The 16,374-nt window shown below is 45.7% G+C and overlaps 1 pseudogene; it reads right to left on the reverse strand.

Annotated features, from left to right (window-relative positions):
• Positions 1-15,084, reverse strand: part of LOC124024203 — a 31,557-nt pseudogene extending 16,473 nt beyond the window's left edge.
• Positions 15,085-16,374: the final 1,290 nt, after the last annotated feature.

Raw genomic sequence — 16,374 nt, forward strand, 5'->3', positions numbered from 1 at the left:
TCTTTGTGTTGTCTGTGAATTTATAGCACGACTTTTGATGTTCCTTGGTTGGGGTCTGAGCAGATTATTTGTTGCAATTGCAAACGTAATAAAATGGTGGTCTGATAGTCCAGGATTATGAGGAAAACATTAAGATCCACAACATTTATTCCATGGGACAAAACTAGGTCCAGCGTATGACTGTGAGAGTGAGTGGGTCCAGAGACATGTTGGACAAAACCCACTGAGTCGATGATGGCTCCAAAAGCCTTTTGGAGTGGGTCTGTGGACTTTTCCATGTGAATATTAAAGTCACCAAAGATTAGAATATTATCTGCAATGACTACAAGGTCTGATAGGAATTCAGGGAACTCAGTGAGAAACGCTGTATATGGCCCAGGAGGCCTGTAAACAGTAGCTATAAAAAGTGATTGAGTAGGCTGCATAGATTTCATGACTAGAAGCTCAAAAGACGAAAACGTCATTTTTTTTTTTTGTAAATTGAAATTTGCTATCGTAAATGTTAGCAACACCTCCGCCTTTGCGGGATGCACGGGGGATATGGTCACTAGTGTAGCCAGGAGGTGAGGCCTCATTTAACACAGTAAATTCATCAGGCTTAAGCCATGTTTCAGTCAGGCCAATCACATCAAGATTATGATCAGTGATTAGTTCATTGACTATAATTGCCTTTGAAGTAAGGGATCTAACATTAAGTAGCCCTATTTTGAGATGTGAGGTATCATGATCTCTTTCAGTAATGACAGGAATGGAGGTGGTCTTTATCCTAGTGAGATTGCTAAGGCGAACACCGCCATGTTTAGTTTTGCCCAACCCAGGTCGAGGCACAGACACGGTCTCAATGGTGATAGCTGAGCTGACTACACTAACTATGCTAGTGGCAGACTCCACTATGCTGGCAGGCTGGCTAATAGCCTGCTGCCTGGCCTGCACCCTATTTCATTGTGGAGCTAGAGGAGTTAGAGCCCTGTCTATGTTGGCAGATAAGATGAGAGCACCCTCCAGCTAGGATGGAGTCCGTCACTCCTCAGCAGGTCAGGCTTGGTCCTGTTTGTGGGCGAGTCCCAGAAAGAGGGCCAATTATCTACAAATTCTATCTTTGGGAGGGGCAGAAAACAGTTTTCAACCAGCGATTGAGTTGTGAGACTCTGCTGTAGAGCTCATCACTCCCCCTAACTGGGAGGGGGCCAGAGACAATTACTCGATGCCGACACATCTTTCTAGCTGATATGCACGCAGAAGCTATGTTGCGCTTGGTGATCTCTGACTGTTTCATCCTAACATCGTTGGTGCCGACGTGGATAACAATATCTCTATACTCTCTACACTCGCCAGTTTTAGCTTTAGCCAGCACCATCTTCAGATTAGCCTTAACGTCGGTAGCCCTGCCCCGGGTAAACAGTGTATGATCGCTGGATGATTCGCTTTAAGTCTAATACTGCGGGTAATGGAGTCGCCAATGACTAGAGTTTTCAATTTGTCAGAGCTAATGGTGGGAAGCTTCGGCGTCTCAGACCCCGTAACGGGAGGAGTAGAGACCAGAGAAGACTCGGCCTCTGACACCGACCCGCTGCTTAATGGGGAGAACCGGTTGAAAGTTTCTGTCTGCTGAATGAGCGACACCGGTTGAGCGTTCCTACAGCATTTCCTTCCAGAAACCGTGAGAAAGTTGTCCGGCTGCGGGGACTGTGCCAGGGGATTTATACTACTATCTGTACTTACTGGTGGCACAGACGCTGTTTCATCCTTTCCTACACTGAAATTACCCTTGCCTAACGATTGCGTCTGAAGCTGGGCTTGCAGTACAGCTATCCTCGCCGTAAGGCGAGCACAGCGGCTGCAATTAGAAGGCATCATGTTAATGTTACTACTTAGCTTCGGCTGTTGGAGGTCCTGACGAATCGTGTCCAGATAAAGCGTCCGGAGTGAAAAAGTCGAGGAAAAAATAAATATATGAACGGTAATTAAAAAGTGAAACCCGTAAAGTTGTCAGGTAGCAAAATAGGTTGGCAACAAAACGCACAGCAATTTGAAAACAAGCCTGCAAGTTGTGACCGGAAATGACGTCTGTTACACCGATCTCAACAAACCATTTCTGTATAGACCTCGCTTTGTGCACAGGGGCATTGTCATGCTGAAACAGGACATTCCCCGAACTGTTGCCACAACGTTGGAAGCACAGAATCATCTAGAATGTCATTGAATGCTGTAGCATTAAGATCTCTGTTCACTGGAACTAAGGGGAACGAACCATGAACCTTTATTCCTCATCCACCAAACTTTACAGTTGGCACTATGCATTGGGGTAGGTAGCGTTCTCCTGGCATCCGCCAAAACCAGATTCATCTGTTGGACTCCCAGATGGTGAAGTGTGATTCATCACTCCAGAGAACGCGTTTCCACCATCGAGAGTCCAATAGCGGCGAGCTTTACACCACTCCAGCCAACGCTTGGCATCGCGCATGGTGATCTTAGGCTTGAGTGCGGCTTCTAGGCCATGAACCCCATTTCATGAAGCTCCCGACAAACAGTTCTTGTGCTGATGTTGCTTCAAGAGGCAGTTTGGAACTCGGTAGTGAGTGTTGCAAGCACTTGGCCGTCCCCTTCTCTAAGCTTGAGTGGCCTTCCACTTCATGGCTGAGTCATTGTTGTTCCTAGATATTTCCACTCCCCAATATCAGCACTTACAGTTGACCAGGGCAGAGCTAGAAGGAAACATTTTTGACGAACTGACTTGTTGGAAAGGTGGCATCCTATGACGGTGTTACGTTGAAAGTCACTGAGCCAGTACAAGCCATTTTATTTGCAATGTTTGTCTATGGAGATTGCATGGCTGTGTGCTGATGTTATCCACCTGTCAGCAGGTGTGGCTGAAATAGTGAAACCAGTCATCTGAAAGGTCCACATACTTCTGGTGATGTAGTGTATGTCTTGGGTTTCACCACATATAAACAGACTTTAAAGAGACCAAAATAATGCTGTCATGACTGAGATGACGAAGAGGGAATGTTCTTCAGAGTAAAGTTCTGCCTGTTGTATAATAACATGGATGTAGCCTATACTGTATATACAACATTATTAATGTTGAATAATAATATGAGATCCTACCTGGTGTCCTGGAGGTCGTGACCCTCAGCACTCAGACTGCAGCCAGGTGTCGGGGGCTCCACGTTCACACTGGACGTCTCACTATGCCAACCTGCAGGTGATGACATCACATCTTTGTCTGCCTGCTGAACCTGAGACAAGATGGCGTTTATCCTTTCCTCCGTCATCTCCTCATCCTCCGAGCCTTCCTCCAGCCCCATCTCCTCCAACAGAGACTTTAACTTCTCCTCACTCAACTCCCCCTCCTCCTTCTCTTCCCCGGGAGGACCAGACACACCACCCTCTACCCCCTCTCCCCCCAGGGCAGGCCTAAAGCCTAGGGTCTCTGATGGGTCTCCTCTGGCTCCAGCCAACCACTCATCCTCCCTGACCACCCCCTGAGGAAGATCAATCTGATGTATCAGCATCCCCATGTCAATATCCTGCTCAGCCTCCTCTCTCAGCCCTGCCTCCCTGTTATGGGGCTTGTATGAGGCCACTGACTCTCTGCTAACACCTGTGTCATCTTCAGTGGAGGTCACTTTAGGCCCCCCCGCCTTCCCGGCACCCTCCCCGGCGCCCTTCCCGGCTCCCCGGGAGTCTAGAGGTCCAGAGGTGTCTTCCTCTACCACCATTGTGGGTGATTGAGCATGGGAGGCGGGGCCTGGGGTGCTGGTGGTCTGGGTGAGTGACAAGTCACATGGTCTAGTGGGCGTTCTAGAGGGGGAGTCTAGGCCAGCGTCCTCGTCAAAGAAGTGGTCGCTGCTTAGCGGGGTGGGGGGCTGACAGATCAAACCTGTGGGGGTCTGAAGCTCCAGCTGGATGCTGCTGGAACCTGGATGAGATAACCACAACACAGTGGAGCTGAGATGGAGGGACACAACAACATGAAGACACTCAGCATGTACAGGAGGAAGGAGGATGGAGGAAGGAAGGAGGAAGGAAGGAGTGCTGTTCATATAATACTGCCACCTGCAGATAATCACTGACTTATACTCTTATAACAGACAGGCAAGCTGTTAGCATTCAGCCTAGCAGGTAGCAGGTAGCTAGCAGTTCTTTACATGGCTCATCTGCAAATGGCCTGTCGGAATACAAGCCTGGATATGACTTGATAATGAGTTTAGTCAACAAGTAATCTGTGATGTTAATCACATGGATATGTAAGTACAGAGGATGAGCAGTGAAAAATAAGGAACTACATATAGACCTGTAGTTCCAATATACATACCTAATATATAGGGGGGCGGGGCCTAAGGAGGGACTACATATAGACCTGTAGTTCCAATATACATACCTAATATATAGGGGGCGGGGCCTAATGAGGGACTACATATAGACCTGTAGTTCCTATATACATACCTAATATATAGGGGGCGGGGCCTAATGAGGGACTACATATAGACCTGTAGTTCCTATATACATACCTAATATATAGGGGGCGGGGCCTAATGAGGGACTACATATAGACCTGTAGTTCCTATATACATACCTAATATATAGGGGGCGGGGCCTAATGAGGGACTACATATAGACCTGTAGTTCCTATATACATACCTAATATATAGGGGGGCGGGGCCTAATGAGGGACTACATATAGACCTGTAGTTCCAATATACATACCTAATATATAGGGGGCGGGGCCTAAGGAGGGACTACATATAGACCTGTAGTTCCAATATACATACCTAATATATAGGGGGCGGGGCCTAATGAGGGACTACATATAGACCTGTAGTTCCAATATACATACCTAATATATAGGGGGCGGGGCCTAAGGAGGGACTACATATAGACCTGTAGTTCCAATATACATACCTAATATATAGGGGGCGGGGCCTAAGGAGGGACTACATATAGACCTGTAGTTCCTATATACATACCTAATATATAGGGGGCGGGGCCTAATGAGGGACTACATATAGACCTGTAGTTCCTTTACACATTCCTAATATATAGGGGGCGGGGCCTAATGAGGGACTACATATAGACCTGTAGTTCCTTTACACATTCCTAATATATAGGGGGCGGGGCCTAAGGAGTGACTACATATAGACCTGTAGTTACTATATACATACCTAATATATAGGGGGCGGGGCCTAACGAGGGACTACATATAGACCTGTAGTTACTATATACATACCTAATATATAGGGGGCGGGGCCTAAGGAGGAACTACATATAGACCTGTAGTTCCTATATACATACCTAATATATAGGGGGCGGGGCCCTAAGGAGGGACTACATATAGACCTGTAGTTCCTATATACATACCTAATATATAGGGGGCGGGGCCTAAGGAGGGACTACATATAGACCTGTAGTTCATATATACATACCTAATATATAGGGGGCGGGGCCTAAGGAGGGACTACATATAGACCTGTAGTTCCTTTACACATTCCTAATATATAGGGGGCGGGGCCTAAGGAGGGACTACATATAGACCTGTAGTTCCTTTACACATTCCTAATATATAGGGGGCGGGGCCTAAGGAGGGACTACATATAGACCTGTAGTTCCAATATACATACCTAATATATAGGGGGCGGGGCCTAAGGAGTGACTACATATAGACCTGTAGTTCCTATATACATACCTAATATATAGGGGGCGGGGCCTAACGAGGGACTACATATAGACCTGTAGTTCCTATATACATACCTAATATATAGGGGGCGGGGCCTAACGAGGGACTACATATAGACCTGTAGTTCCTTTACACATTCCTAATATATAGGGGGCGGGGCCTAACGAGGGACTACATATAGACCTGTAGTTCCTATATACATACCTAATATATAGGGGGGCGGGGCCTAAGGAGTGACTACATATAGACCTGTAGTTCCTATATACATACCTAATATATAGGGGGGCGGGGCCTAAGGAGGGACTACATATAGACCTGTAGTTCCTATATACATACCTAATATATAGGGGGGGGGCTAAGGAGCGGGGTATGACAACAATGAGCACAAGGGGACAAGGTGAGGAAGAAGGGGTAGCAGCAAGACATTTAGGAACTATCAAAGATGTCCTATGGACAGATCAGGAACTAACAGATACTACTGTAAGGTCCTATGGACAGATCCATAGTGGTCCAGTGGTCCTTCTGTAGCTCAGTTGGTAGAGCATGGCGCTTGTAACGCCAGGGTAATGGGTTCGATCCCCGGGACCACCCATACAGAACTATGCACACATGACTGTAAGTCGCTCTGGATAAAAGCGTCTGCTAAATGGCATATATTATTATATTATTATTATTATTATTATATATTATTATATATTAGATCAGGTACTAACAGATACTACTGTAAGGTCCTATGGACAGATCAGGAACTATCAGATACTACTGTAAGGTCCTATGGACAGATCAGGAACTATCAGATACTACTGTAAGGTCCTATGGACAGATCAGGAACTATCAGATACTACTGTAAGGTCCTATGGACAGATCAGGAACTATCAGATACTACTGTAAGGTCCTATGGACAGATCAGAAACTATCAGATACTACTGTAAGGTCCTATGGACAGATCAGATACTACTGTAAGGTCCTATGGACAGATCAGGAACTATCAGATACTACTGTAAGGTCCTATGGACAGATCAGGAACTATCAGATACTACTGTAAGGTCCTATGGACAGATCAGGAACTATCAGATACTACTGTAAGGTCCTATGGACAGATCAGGAACTATCAGATACTACTGTAAGGTCCTATGGACAGATCAGGAACTATCAGATACTACTGTAAGGTCCTATGGACAGATCAGGAACTATCAGATACTACTGTAAGGTCCTATGGACAGATCAGGAACTATCAGATACTACTGTAAGGTCCTATGGACAGATCAGAAACTATTAGATACTACTGTAAGTTCCTATTGACAGATGAAAATACAAACAAAATGTTAGTCAGACAAGACTTGGTTGAAAGTGAATGAAAAGTAGTGGATGAAAATGTGACTGTAACTTCTGTTTATGTAGCTGCAGTTGAGGAAGAGCGCTACAGCCAGAACAGCTAGCATTGTTAGCTTCACATTAGCCTAGCATTGCTAGCTTAGCGTTGTTAGCCTAGTGTTATTAGCAGAACTACTAAGACTGAGGGAGCAGCCACACAAGGCTGTAGCAGAGCTGCCAACAGTCCAGTTAGGTACAGTATGTTGGATGGAGGGTGAGAGCACAGCTGAGGGTGTCAGCAGGGAGGGAGGGGCAGGTAGCAGGTTAGCAGGAAGGGCTTAGGTGGTCTGGTTCAGCAGAGTTAGAAGCAAGATAACTGCAGGGTAGGAAGGCTCAGAGAAACCAGAGGTACTAACTAATGGCCTAAGCAGCTCTAACAGCCCTATAACAAGCAGAGGTCCCTTAAAGCCACAGTCATGCTGTCAGAACAGAAACGTTAGCAGTACCATAACACACCGCTAACTAACAGAACAGGAGAGGGTTAGTACCACAACACACCGCTATCTAACAGAACAGGAGAGGGTTAGTACCACAACACACCGCTATCTAACAGAACAGGAGAGGGTTAGTACCACAACACACCGCTATCTAACAGAACAGGAGAGGGTTAGTACCACAACACACCGCTATCTAACAGAACAGGAGAGGGTTAGTACCACAACACACCGCTATCTAACAGAACAGGAGAGGGTTAGTACCACAACACACCGCTATCTAACAGAACAGGAGAGGGTTAGTACCACAACACACCGCTATCTAACAGAACAGGAGAGGGTTAGTACCACAACACACCGCTATCTAACAGAACAGGAGAGGGTTAGTACCACAACACACCGCTATCTAACAGAACAGGAGAGGGTTAGTACCACAACACACCGCTATCTAACAGAACAGGAGAGGGTTAGTACCACAACACACCGCTATCTAACAGAACAGGAGAGGGTTAGTACCACAACACACCGCTATCTAACAGAACAGGAGAGGGTTAGTACCACAACACACCGCTATCTAACAGAACAGGAGAGGGTTAGTACCACAACACACCGCTATCTAACAGAACAGGAGAGGGTTAGTACCACAACACACCGCTATCTAACAGAACAGGAGAGGGTTAGTACCACAGCACATCGCTATCTAACAGAACAGGAGAGGGTTAGTACCACAACACACCGCTATCTAACAGAACAGGAGAGGGTTAGTACCACAACACACCACAACAGACAGGAACCATTTGCCATATAAATTGGTTAACATAATAATGTTTTCATGTACTTGACAATCAAATTGTGAATAAAATATTATTTGGCGGGAAATGTGACAAATGTAGTGTGTTAAACATTACTGTATTTTTTTCAATCAGTATACACACACCATAACTATTATAGAACAAAATACAAACCAAATCTTTAACCCAACTGAATGAAATAAACGTTGCTCTCATGGTCACATTAAGAACATATTAATTTTAATTTACCTTTATTTAACCAGGCAAGTCAGTTAAGAACAAGTTCTTATTTTCAATGACGGCCTAGGAACAGTGGGTTAACTGCCTGTTCAAGGGCAGAACGACAGATTTGTACCTTGTCAGCAGGGGATTTGAAGTTGCAACCCTTCGGTTACTAGTCCAACACTCTAACCACTAGGCTACCCTGCCGCCCCTTAGATCAGATTAGTGTGTAGGTTAGTTGTGATTCCTCAGAGGCTTGTTAAGTAGCATGATATTTTATACTGTACACAACATAAAATACAGTCACACATACAGTAGTAGAGTTGTAATGCCCCCTGACAGGGTTAACACACGGCAACGTTTGAAAAGTATCAGTGTTGATTGATTTCAAGGGGCATATAAAATATAAATATAAAATCAACATCTAATTTGTCATCATCATGTTCAGATTGGTTCTACGTTTGACTAGTTTAGCCTGATTGGCTCTACGTTCGACTCGTTTAGCCTGATTGGCTCTACGTTTGACTAGTTTAGCCTGATTGGCTCTACGTTTGACTAGTTTAGCCAGATTGGCTCTACGTTTGACTCGTTTAGCCAGATTGGCTCTACGTTTGACTCGTTTAGCCAGATTGGCTCTACGTTTGACTCGTTTAGCCAGATTGGCTCTACGTTTGACTCGTTTAGCCAGATTGGCTCTACGTTTGACTCGTTTAGCCAGATTGGCTCTACGTTTGACTCGTTTAGCCAGATTGGCTCTACGCTTGACTCGTTTAGCCAGATTGGCTCTACGCTTGACTCGCTTAGCCTGATTGGCTCTACGTTGACTAGTTTAGCCTGATTGGCTCTACGTTCACTCGCTTAGCCTGATTGGCTCTACGTTTGACTAGTTTAGCCTGATTGGCTCTACGTTTGACTAGTTTAGCCAGATTGGCTCTACGTTTGACTCGTTTAGCCAGATTGGCTCTACGTTTGAATCGTTTAGCCAGATTGGCTCTACGTTTGACTCGTTTAGCCAGATTGGCTCTACGTTTGACTCGTTTAGCCAGATTGGCTCTACGTTTGACTCGTTTAGCCAGGTTGGCTCTACGTTTGACTCGTTTAGCCAGATTGGCTCTACGTTTGACTCGTTTAGCCTGATTGGCTCTACGTTTGACTTGTTTAGCCTGATTGGCTCTACGTTTGACTTGTTTAGCCAGATTGGCTCTACGTTCGACTCGTTTAGCCAGATTGGCTCTACGTTCGACTCATTTAGCCTAGATTGGCTCTACGTTCGACTAGTTTAGACTGGCTGGTTCTGTAAGAAGGAGAGGTAAAGAGAGAGACAGAGTTCAGCTAGATGGGGCTAAACTTTACCATCACACTGATCCAGGAAAACTGCGTTATCATCAGCAAAACATCTTGTGCCTGAAATGTTACCATAGTCAAATATTGGCCCTTCCAGCAATGTCACAATATCCATCCGATTGATCTTAGTCAGGACCTCTGTAAGGGAATCCGCTAAAGTGAGACAGAAACAGGCAAACTGGTTAATACACTACATACAGCAATACACAACACTGTTACATCCTACCCACGTTCTAAAAAAACAACACTATTACATCCTACCCACGTTCTAAACAAAACAACACTGTTACATCCTACCCACGTTCTAAACAAAACAACACTATTACATCCTACCCACGTTCTAAACAAAACAACACTGTTACATTCTACCCACGTTCTAAACAAAACAACACTATTACATCCTACCCACGTTCTAAACAAAACAACACTATTACATCCTACCCACGTTCTAAACAAAACAACACTATTACATCCTACCCACATTCAAAACAAAACAACACTATTACATCCTACCCACATTCAAAACAAAACAACACTATTACAGCCTACCCACGTTCTAAACAAAACAACACTATTACAGCCTACCCACATTCTAAACAAAACAACACTATTACAGCCTACCCACGTTCTAAACAAAACAACACTATTACATCCTACCCACGTTCTAAACAAAACAAAACAACACTATTACATCCTACCCACATTCTAAACAAAACAACACTATTACAGCCTACCCACATTCTAAACAAAACAACACTATTACAGCCTACCCACATTCTAAACAAAACAACACTATTACATCCTACCCACATTCTAAACAAAACAACACTATTACAGCCTACCCACGTTCTAAACAAACAAAACAAACAACACTATTACATCCTACCCACGTTCTAAACAAAACAACACTATTACAGCCTACCCACGTTCTAAACAAAACAACACTATTACATCCTACCCACGTTCTAAACAAAACAACACTATTACATCCTACCCACGTTCTAAACAAAACAAAACAACACTATTACATCCTACCCACGTTCTAAACAAAACAACACTATTACATCCTACCCACATTCTAAACAAAACAAAACAACACTATTACATCCTACCCACGTTCTAAACAAAACAACACTATTACAGCCTACCCACATTCTAAACAAAACAACACTATTACAGCCTACCCACATTCTAAACAAAACAACACTATTACATCCTACCCACATTCTAAACAAAACAACACTATTACAGCCTACCCACGTTCTAAACAAAACAAAACAAAACAACACTATTACATCCTACCCACGTTCTAAACAAAACAACACTATTACAGCCTACCCACGTTCTAAACAAAACAACACTATTACATCCTACCCACGTTCTAAACAAAACAACACTATTACATCCTACCCACGTTCTAAACAAAACAAAACAACACTATTACATCCTACCCACGTTCTAAACAAAACAACACTATTACATCCTACCCACATTCTAAACAAAACAAAACAACACTATTACATCCTACCCACGTTCTAAACAAAACAACACTATTACAGCCTACCCACGTTCTAAACAAAACAACACTATTACAGCCTACCCACATTCTAAACAAAACAACACTATTACATCCTACCCACGTTCTAAACAAAACAAAACAACACTATTACAGCCTACCCACGTTCTAAACAAAACAACACTATTACATCCTACCCACATTCTAAACAAAACAAAACAACACTATTACATCCTACCCACGTTCTAAACAAAACAACACTATTACAGCCTACCCACGTTCTAAACAAAACAACACTATTACAGCCTACCCACATTCTAAACAAAACAACACTATTACATCCTACCCACGTTCTAAACAAAACAACACTATTACAGCCTACCCACGTTCTACAGTCAGACAGGGCTAGTTCTCTACAGTCAGACAGGGCTGGTTCTCTACAGTCAGACAGGGCTGGTTCTCTACAGTCAGACAGGGATGGTTCTCTACAGTCAGACAGGGATGTTTCTCTACAGTCAGACAGGGATGGTTCTCTACAGTCAGACAGGGCTGGTTCTCTACAGTCAGACAGGGCTGGTTCTCTATAGTCAGACAGGGCTGGTTCTCTACAGTCAGACAGGGCTGGTTCTCTATAGTCAGACAGGGCTGGTTCTCTACAGTCAGACAGGGCTGGTTCTCTGACCTGAGACAGCTCTGTGTAGAGTAATGACCTGAGACAGCTCTGTGTAGAGTAATGACCTGAGACACCTCTGTGTAATGACCTGAGACACCTCTGTGTAGAGTAATGACTTGAGACAGCTCTGTGTAATGACCTGAGACACCTCTGTGTAGAGTACTGACCTGAGACAGCTCTGTGTAGAGTAATGACCTGAGACAGCTCTGTGTAGAGTAATGACCTGAGACAGCTCTGTGTAGTGTAATGACCTGAGACACCTCTGTGTAATGACCTGAGACAGCTCTGTGTAATGACCTGAGACACCTCTGTGTAGAGTACTGACCTGAGACAGCTCTGTGTAGAGTAATGACCTGAGACAGCTCTGTGTAGAGTAATGACCTGAGACAGCTCTGTGTAGTGTAATGACCTGAGACAGCTCTGTGTAGAGTAATGACCTGAGACACCTCTGTGTAGAGTAATGACCTGAGACAGCTCTGTGTAGAGTAATGACCTGAGACAGCTCTGTGTAATGACCTGAGACAGCTCTGTGTAGAGTAATGACCTGAGACAGCTCTGTGTAATGACCTGAGACAGCTCTGTGTAATGACCTGAGACAGCTCTGTGTAGAGTAATGACCTGAGACAGCTCTGTGTAATGACCTGAGACAGCTCTGTGTAGAGTAATGACCTGAGACAGCTCTGTGTAGAGTAATGACCTGAGACAGCTCTGTGTAGAGTAATGACCTGAGACAGCTCTGTGTAATGACCTGAGACAGCTCTGTGTAATGACCTGAGACAGCTCTGTGTAATGACCTGAGACAGCTCTGTGTAATGACCTGAGACAGCTCTGTGTAATGACCTGAGACAGCTCTGTGTAATGACCTGAGACAGCTCTGTGTAATGACCTGAGACAGCTCTGTGTAATGACCTGAGACAGCTCTGTATAGAGTAATGACCTGAGACAGCTCTGTGTAATGACCTGAGACAGCTCTGTGTAGAGTAATGACCTGAGACAGCTCTGTGTAGAGTAATGACCTGAGACAGCTCTGTGTAATGACCTGAGACAGCTCTGTGTAATGACCTGAGACAGCTCTGTGTAATGACCTGAGACAGCTCTGTGTAATGACCTGAGACAGCTCTGTTTCACAGTAATGACCTGAGACAGCTCTGTGTAATGACCTGAGACAGCTCTGTGTAATGACCTGAGACAGCTCTGTGTAATGACCTGAGACAGCTCTGTGTAATGACCTGAGACAGCTCTGTGTAATGACCTGAGACAGCTCTGTGTAATGACCTGAGACAGCCCTGTAATGACCTGAGACAGCTCTGTGTAGTGCCCCCGGTGCTACTGTTTTCAGTAGTGACTAGTTACATAAAACAAGCCTTCAATCTCAGGAGGAAATGGGATACCTACTTGTGGCATTTTTACCATCTCTGCTAACCCATTTCTTTAAAAGCATGAAAACCCTGAGTGGTCAGAGAGTTGGGGTTATCCACACGGATGTGATTGATCCCATCTACGGAGAAATCCATTTCCCTGGCAAGCTCTGAAACAGAAACACATTAAATATGGATTAGACTCTCTCCTCCCTGTTCTCTCCTCCTCTCCCTCCTCCCTCCCTGTTCTCTCCCCTCCCTCTCCTCCCTGTTCTTCCCTCCTCTCCTCCCTTGTTCTCTCCCTCCTCTCCTCCTCCCTGTTCTTCCCTCCCTCTCCCTCCCTGTTCTCCCTCCTCCTCCTCCCCTGTTCTCTTCCTCCTCTCCTCCCAGTTCTCTCCTCCCTCTCCTCCCCCTCTCTCTCCCCTCCTCTCCTGTCTTCATTTCCTTTACCTCCCCTCCCTCCTCTCTTTCCTCCCTCCTCTCCTTCCCTCCTGTCTTTGTTTCCTTTGCTATCCTCCCTCCTCTCTTCCTCCCCCTCCTCTCCTTCCCTCCTGTCTTTGTTTCCTTTGCTATCCTCCCTCCTTCCCTCCCTCTCTCCCTCCTCTCTTTCCTCCCTCCTCTCCTTCCTCCTGTCCTCCTCTCCTTCCACCTCCTGTCTTTGTTTCCCTTGCTTATCCTCTCCTCTCTTCCTCTCCTCCCTCCTCCCCTCTTTCCTCCTCCTCCTTCTCTCCCTTCCCTCCTCCTTTTCCTCTCCTCCTCTCTTTCCTCTCCTCCTCTCTTTCCTCCCCTCCTCTCTTTCCTCCCCTCCTCTCTTTACTCCCCTCCTCTCCCCCAGACAGATATGTATGTAATGCCGCAGTGCAGGCGGGGAGGGGACTCTCCCCCAGACAGATATGTGCAGGAGGGGAGGGGACTCTCCCCCAGACAGATATGTATGTAATGCTGCAGTGCAGGAGGGGAGGGGACTCTCCCCCAGACAGATATGTATGTAATGCCGCAGTGCAGGCGGGGAGGGAACTCTCCCCCACAGATATGTACGTAATGCTGCAGTGCAGGGAGGAGGACTCAGACAGATATGTAACGTACGCCGCAGTGCAGGCGGGAAGGGGACTCTCCCCCAGACAGATATGTACGTAATGCTGCAGTGCAGGAGGGGAGGGGACTCTCCCCCAGACAGATATGTACGTAATGCCGCAGTGCAGGAGGGGAGGGGACTCTCCCCCAGACAGATATGTACGTAATGCCGCAGTGCAGGAGGGGAGGGGACTCTCCCCCAGACAGATATGTACGTAATGCCGCAGTGCAGGCAGGGAGGGGAGCTGGGCATTGCCATGACACTCCCTTTCCCTCCTGATAAAATGACAGTAACTCTAGATGGAACAGACTCACACAGATGAAGTCCTACCCAGCTCAGTCATCAACGGGAACAGTATGGTGTCACAATCTGAAATCTCTGATGTATTCTAGCCATCTCCAGTCAGTGTGGGGGCAATAGTGTGTGGCTGGTACTGTGCAGTGTCACTGCAGTAGAAGAGAGACTGCCATTCTACTGCTGTCCTCCAGGGGAGACATGCTACTGTAGTTCTTACCAGTCCAGCTCAGACCCAGGTGATCTGCCACCATGGCCATCCGCAGGTCAGTCCTCTCACAGGCTCTGAGGGCCTGGTGGGGGATGAGGGGTGCAGACAGCACCATGTTATCATCTCATCACTGTGTATTTATGAGGAACAGAACATACCTTTTTTCTGGCCAAATTCCTCCTCATCAATTTCAGAGGTCTCTGGATAGTAAGATCATAGTAAACGCTCTACATTTTGGAGCACTTGGCTGCACCATTCCAAATCAGAAGCCAGATAGTAACAGGTAGAATTGTGAGGATCCAATGGCAAGACAAAGGCACATAGACAGTTCCAGCAGACTAGTATCTGTTGTTGAGTGGGTGTTAGGCAGGTAACCAGCCAGTCTACCAGGCAATCAAACCATCACAGAAACAAAACCACCCCATTCACATGTCACTAGCTCTATAGTGTGGAGCTTGGTGTTCAAGGCCAAACGTGTTTCAGAGTGAAATGAAAGGAGACATGCCAGTAACCTGTGTACGCTGGAGGAGACTGGACCACGGTCACCTGTCTGATACTGCTATTCTGCTATACTGATACAGACTCAGCACAGCTCTACACGAGCCAGAGACTACTCGTCTGTACAGTGCTCTAGTCACTATCATGCTGCAGCACCTGACTACTGTTTCCTACTTTTCTTCCTGAATCTGGTTGGACAGTTAATACATCTCCTAAGTCTGGTCGGACAGTTCATACATCTCCTAAGTCTGGTTGGACAGTTCATCAAGTCTGGTTGGACATCTCCCTAAGTCTGGTTGGACAGTTAATACATCTCCTAAGTCTGGTTGGACAGTTAATACATCTCCTAAGTCTGGTTGGACAGTTCATACATCTCCTAAGTCTGGTTGGACAGTTCTGGTTGGACAGTTCATACATCTCCTAAGTCTGGCTGGACAGTTCATACATCTCCTAAGTCTGGTTGGACAGTTCATACATCTCCTAAGTCTGGTTGGACAGTTCATACATCTCCTAAGTCTGGTTGGACAGTTCATACATCTCCTAAGTCTGGTTGGACAGTTCATACATCTCCTAAGTCTGGTTGGACAGTTCATACATCTCCTAAGTCTGGTTGGACAGTTCATACATCTCCTAAGTCTGGTTGGACAGGACACAGAGATGACAGAATGACAGCTGCAGTTAAGTCACATCACAGCCAATCACAACAGCTCATGCACTAAAGATCAAGAAGTGTAACGTTTTACAGGCTTGGTCTCCATGATGTTGGCCATGTTGGACCCTGCAACCTGACTGCAATCCTTCTCCTTTCCTGCAGCCGGCCTACAGCTCCTCCTCTCCTCCTTCCATCTCCTTCTCGTCTTCTCTCTGCAGGCCTGCTCAAATCCTGCCTCACGTCTCTACAAGACCT

The sequence above is a fragment of the Oncorhynchus gorbuscha genome, unplaced genomic scaffold (assembly GCF_021184085.1).
Source record: "Oncorhynchus gorbuscha isolate QuinsamMale2020 ecotype Even-year unplaced genomic scaffold, OgorEven_v1.0 Un_scaffold_1783, whole genome shotgun sequence".
NCBI lineage: Eukaryota > Metazoa > Chordata > Actinopteri > Salmoniformes > Salmonidae > Oncorhynchus > Oncorhynchus gorbuscha.